The sequence below is a fragment of the Lygodium microphyllum genome, chromosome 27 (assembly GCF_053477565.2).
Source record: "Lygodium microphyllum isolate KBCC chromosome 27, Lygodium_microphyllum_v1.1.10, whole genome shotgun sequence".
NCBI classification, from domain to species: Eukaryota; Viridiplantae; Streptophyta; class Polypodiopsida; order Schizaeales; family Lygodiaceae; genus Lygodium; species Lygodium microphyllum.
In genome coordinates this window covers 108,820,494-108,826,493 of record NC_141161.1, presented here as the reverse complement: position 1 = coordinate 108,826,493, position 6,000 = coordinate 108,820,494, and positions in this window count along the sequence as shown.

Here is a 6,000-nt window from a genome sequence, read left to right as displayed (position 1 = left end):
AAACATAGATGGGTTGGATGATCACTCTTTTTGTAGTAGTCACAGGGAGAATAATCTCTCAATAAGCATGGTTGTTTATTTGTAATACCATGTTCTTCATCACCATATTGTTTTGCCTAGCAATCACTTGTAGTGTGACCATTTCTATTGTAATAAGGGAAGTCTATTAGGATACTTGAAATGAGAGAAGCTACCACCACGATGACTCCTACATGTAAAGCATGGAAAGGGACACTTTTGAGCAAGTAAAGCTTGGTTGATTTGTTTTGATTGTATGTCCTCTTGTGAGATCATAGTTGTTTCTTGATTTTTGTGTCATCATTCATGTTGTCGTAAATATTGAAACAAAGATATACAAGCTTGCAGATAAAAAATAATCCCATCTTTAGGGTATCCAAGCAAGCCATATCTGCAATCTAAATGATGATCAAGTGAACTTTTTATATGCTTAAATTTCATAACATAAGATTCTCATAACATACATAATACATCAAATTTAAGCATGAAAAGGACATGAATCAAGATTTGAAGAGATACTACATCGATATACTTCTTGATTGTCTTCTTCAAGGAATTGGTTGTAGTCGATCATGATAGCTCTAATACCATGTTGAGATGTGCACAGAGAAGATATGTAGAGACACAAGAGAGAGAGAGAGAGAGAGAAGAGACACACCATGTACACTCCCAAAGACTATTTCATATTGATCACAACTGACATATATATGGGTGAGACCTAATTTAGATAGGTGAGCTATAGATAGCTCCATTAGGTGGATATACATAGCACTTTTGATAGGGCCTCCAAGATAGAGAATTGTGTCCGTCTATTTAGGGTGAAAGTGGCATGGACAATGGCTATATCCGCAATGGGGATCCCGCCAATGTAATGCCCTATGGACACATCCTTCCTAAACGCTCCTTGGCCCTTCTAGGGACTTAGAAAGTCATCGACGTTGAGTATGGCCTACATTGATATCAAGTTAGCTCAAAATAGTATACATAATAAAATAAAATGTCTAGATGGACTATTGATACACTTCCTGCCCATCATTGACAACAACCTTTGAGGGTTTGGTCAAGTCCACACTAAACTTGAACTCGTCGATCAGGGGGGACTTGCTACTCTTCTAAGAGAACTTGTCCTACCACCAAGCTAGCCTACAGTGCCTCGAAATTTTGGGTGCCCAATCATGGCATGCTCTGCCAAGCCCATGATGCCATCTTTAAGGGCTATGAGTGTGTTGTCTATGTTTTCTAGCTTCGAGTTTTTGTACTCCGTAGACAAATAATAAAACATGAGGGGAAAGTCATTGGTCATTGCTAGCAAATGCCTCATCCTCCCTCACTCCAAACAATTTCTCCACATGATGGAGAAACACAAATTCTTTATCATTGATAAAGGCTTTGCTTATGCCATATATAAGAGAGTTTGCATAGATGGTAGAGGAGGGTGCAACCTCTGGCTCACATGATGCACCTTCCAAGGTGTTATCCATAGTAATTATAGCTCTCTCAAGCATAAGTTCTAGAGGTTTTGCCTCTTATGCAATATCTACTTCCTCTCTAGCATTGTCCATTGGTGAAGGATTTGCATAAGAGACATTCTTTAGTAAGCCTTCCATATGCTTTTCAACATCCACTATGATTGCAAGTAGGACGTCACCTTTATTGGGTAACAAAATGAAAGTGGCAGTTCATGAGAGGTAGTCAATGCCATGCTGATCAAAACTGTATTCTCTAACGTTTCGAGGAGTGAGATACTTGAAGTAGGTGGGGGTGAGATTTGCACAAAAATGCCCTAGTCATTTTCAAAATGTCTCCATACCATTGATGTACTTCAAGAGATTACATGGCATCCATTCCTCATTGAAATTCTAGAACTCGAGGATATATTCTCTTAAGTATGTGCTAATGTACTCGATAGGGTATTGCAAGCTTGGACTATGCCATAATACCATATCATAGTACTTGATATTGGGGCAAAAGATCTTGTAAAGATCTGATATCGCAATGAATTTCATGCCCTAAAGGAACTGCATGAGGCTATTAAGAGTGTGATCCATTGTGGAAGAAGGAGGTAAGTGATGGTGCTTAGGAGAGGAAAAGTTGAAGAGTTGGAAAATGAAAATGAGACCAAGTGAATAGAGTTTTAGTTTTTTAAAACCCATTAAATTCTATTAATAATTTTTTGAAAGGAAACAAAAATCACAAAACAATCCAAAATATAAAATGTTAGAGAATCTAAAACGTGTAGCATTAAAAAATAAAATTGTATGATATATTCATCCTTAATTTCTAATACATAGATTTTAACTTATTGTAAAGCACTTGAAAACATATATTTATTTTTTATTATTTTACCCATATGAAAGAATAAAAACCAACTAAGATTTGAGCTACTATGTCCCAATTAAAAAAAACATTCCAATACTAAACAAACTCACCTATCTACCACCAATATTACAAAAATTGAAACTCTTCGTATTATGAACACTTCCCATCAAGACTAGATGGTGCTGCAGATTTGGGAAACTCCAATAATCACTCACTGTGAGATTGACTTGATTATTCCACGTGGCGTATGAATTTCAATATCAAATGCTTGTCCCATGTCTTTAGTGGACTCCAAGGGAATCCATTGACCTGCTTTGTTCATCCAACATTGGTAATAGAAGCACATGTACAATGATGAATGTGCAATAATCAAGTAATGAAATGTAACCTTTATGCACCCCATCCCTTCTTTAAAATTAGAATTTAGTAAGCCCTCTATTATATTCTTACAAATGAACATGGAGGGACATTGATGTACATTAGTGCTTTAGAAGATATATACAAAAACATGGATTGGTACAAACCATGAAATATCCATTGATCTTAAAGCTATCTTGAATCTCAATGAGTTATGAATGTCATGTATGATCTTCATTTTTAATGTTTCAAGTGTCCACTCATCTAGAATGGACCATTTCAAAGAATTCAGAGATGGACAAGGAAATAATTCAAGAAAACAATACAAATCAATTGATGTACATACTATATACATGACCTTATAGAGAAATTTATTGCGATACAAAAAATATTATGATGACTTTCCAATCATCATTGTCTCACCCACATCCACATGTAGAGGCTGTATATCCGTTAACAAGCTTCCCAAAGGTTGGTCCTCAATAAGAAAACAGTGGAGGAGAAAGACGGAGTGCATGGGAAAACAAGAGAGTAAAGAAGAAAGGGAGTTCACATGGGATAAAAAGGGAAAATATAGGAAGAAGACAAGATATGTGACTAGAGGAGGTAGTAGAGAAAATATCAAAATGTAACATGTGTGTGTGTGTGTGTGTGAGAGAGAGAGAGAGAGAGAGAGATTATATACTACTAAGTTATTAAATAATTATGTAATTTACACATTAACTTCAGCATTTTAATTGAGAGAGAGATAGATTCCATATCACTAGCTTAATAGTTAATTAGTTTTAGTGTATTAACTAGTATGAGTTAGTTGATTAGTTAGTGTGTTTACTTAAGCGTATTTATTATAAGTTAGTTAATTAGTTAGTATATTGACTTACTAAACTATATTTACTTCAAGTAGTTAGTGTATTGTGTTGTAATAGTTAGCATATTGAGTTGGTTATTCATTGAATTAACTAGTATATTGTGTTGCAATTACTTAGTATATTAGGATAACTAACTCACCACATCATTTGTAATTAGAATTAATGTCCTTTTCCCATTCGGTTATGTTTCATCATTGCAAGGTCCACATTCACGAGGTTGCTTGCGTTGACACGTAGATACCATTTGGATGGTAATGAAAGTAAGGAGGGTTGTGTGGCTATGCGTCTGTGAGCACGAATGGATGCAAAATTTTGTGGAATGGAAAAAATAAAATTTCCATGGAAGAAAGAGAGAATTTGGGTACTGGGTGGCTATAGCTAGGAGAATATGGAGGTTGTGTGGCTATGGCTATACTTAAAAGAAAGAGAGAAGTTGGGTGTTATGTGGCTTTGGTTGGGAGAAACTGGGGGCTGTGTGGCTATGGGTGTGTGAGGATAGAAAGATAAGAAGATTTGTGGAATGGAGTTATTAAGATAAAGAACATGGAAGAAGAAGAGAAGTTGGGTGTTGTGTGGAAATGGCTGAGAGAAGTTGGGTGTTATGTGGCTATGGCTCGAAGAAGTTGGGGATGTGTGGATATGGTTGAGAGAAGCTACATGCAAAAAAAATTTAGAAGATTTGTGGAATGAATAAGGGGATGACCAAATGGAAAGCATGTCTTGCAAAAAAACACAAAAAAATGTATTTTGTGACTATATATGTCATAAGAAGAGGTTTTGGGGGGGAGGGGAGGAAGGCATTTTTGGAAGGAGAAGAGAATTTTCAAATTTTGGGTTACCTTTTTGGACACCTAGGTTAAAGTCACCTAACGTGGGGTGGTAAAGGTAGGGGGGAGGAGGGAAGGGGACATAGGGGGATAAGCCTATAAGTAGTAGGGACAAGAAGGGAAAAAAGGAAGTGGATAAAATATGCACAAAACCCCTTCTCCCATTGGTCCACCTCAAATCTCTCATCATAAGGAGATTCATTAACTCGTAAGCTAAAAGGCCCATTTTTTGTCCATATTCCCTCTAATGTCTGTTTTGTAAACATGAAGAGTCCTTACAACGATAAAAATTTCTTCAAACAAGGTATGTATAACATAAACAATAGTTGATATCTATAAATATGTAACAACGTAAATTCCTATAACTACATGGAACTATGCTTATAGATATTCAAGCTTTACATTCAAAACCATAAGAACACATAGGGCCAAAGCAAGCCCTCGATACACAATCTTGTAAACTACCTAACAATAAACCAATTGAGAATGGCTAACATGGCTAGGAAAAGACCATTGATATGCATTATGACATCAAAATCTACAATGCATTGTAAAATTTGATGGATACATCCAAGAAAATACTAAAGAGAATAGTACACCTAGAGAATATAATAGAATTTCAAATATACAAACCCTACTACAACCTTCCAAGATGACTAACAAAAATTGAGTTTATATTTAAGACTTCTAAAATGAATACTTGATAGGTTCAAACTCAATTTTGAAGATCCACTTAAGGATCCACTTAGAACATGTATTGCCTAAGTGATACTAGACACAAGAACAAATGGCATTTCTGGAGATCATTTATTAGAATTTAGACATATCACTCAAGGCTTTGGTAGAAGTGATGAAAGAACACATTAACATTATACTTAAGGATAGATGGAAGTTAACTATACTCATGGTTGTGAAAAGCTTGCCAATGACAACCAGAAATTAGTCACATACTCATTTAATAGCAAGATCTATAACAAAATCCATGGTAGTTAAATCAATCCATTCAATGCTATCATATTCATAATAGGTAAATGCTCAACTTTGGTTTTACATGTTTTATGAACTACATGATATTTCCAAAATGCAATTTAACTTCTTCTTCAAGCAATAGAAGGCAGACCATGCTCCTTCAAATGGTTCAAGGAGAAGCACTTTGAAAAAAATACACCTAACATCGCTACCTAAACCTAACTAAATGTGTCAACCTAGTTACGTGTGTGGCTAAATATCAATTTTTATTTATATTTTTCACATCTAAAAATTAATTTTATTTAAAATCTCAATTCAACACTGATATCTTTTTTTTTTCTTACACTCTACTTGTTTTAGGAATATCTCAAGACATCGCACAATTGGCCCCCATCACACAATGTTGCCACATGACTATCTATCAACAATTAGTCCCCATCACACAATGTTGTTGCCACATGATCATCTATCAAAGAAAACACCATTGCACCAAGCCAAGCGTGAACGTCCTTATCACTCATTGTCTTATCCTTCCTTAAGTTGATGATCAACTACTCATAGCCATCAACCATTCATAAGGGACTCATCTCAAAAACATTTATTGTGCTAGTGATATGTTTAACTACATTCTCTTTCGAAGT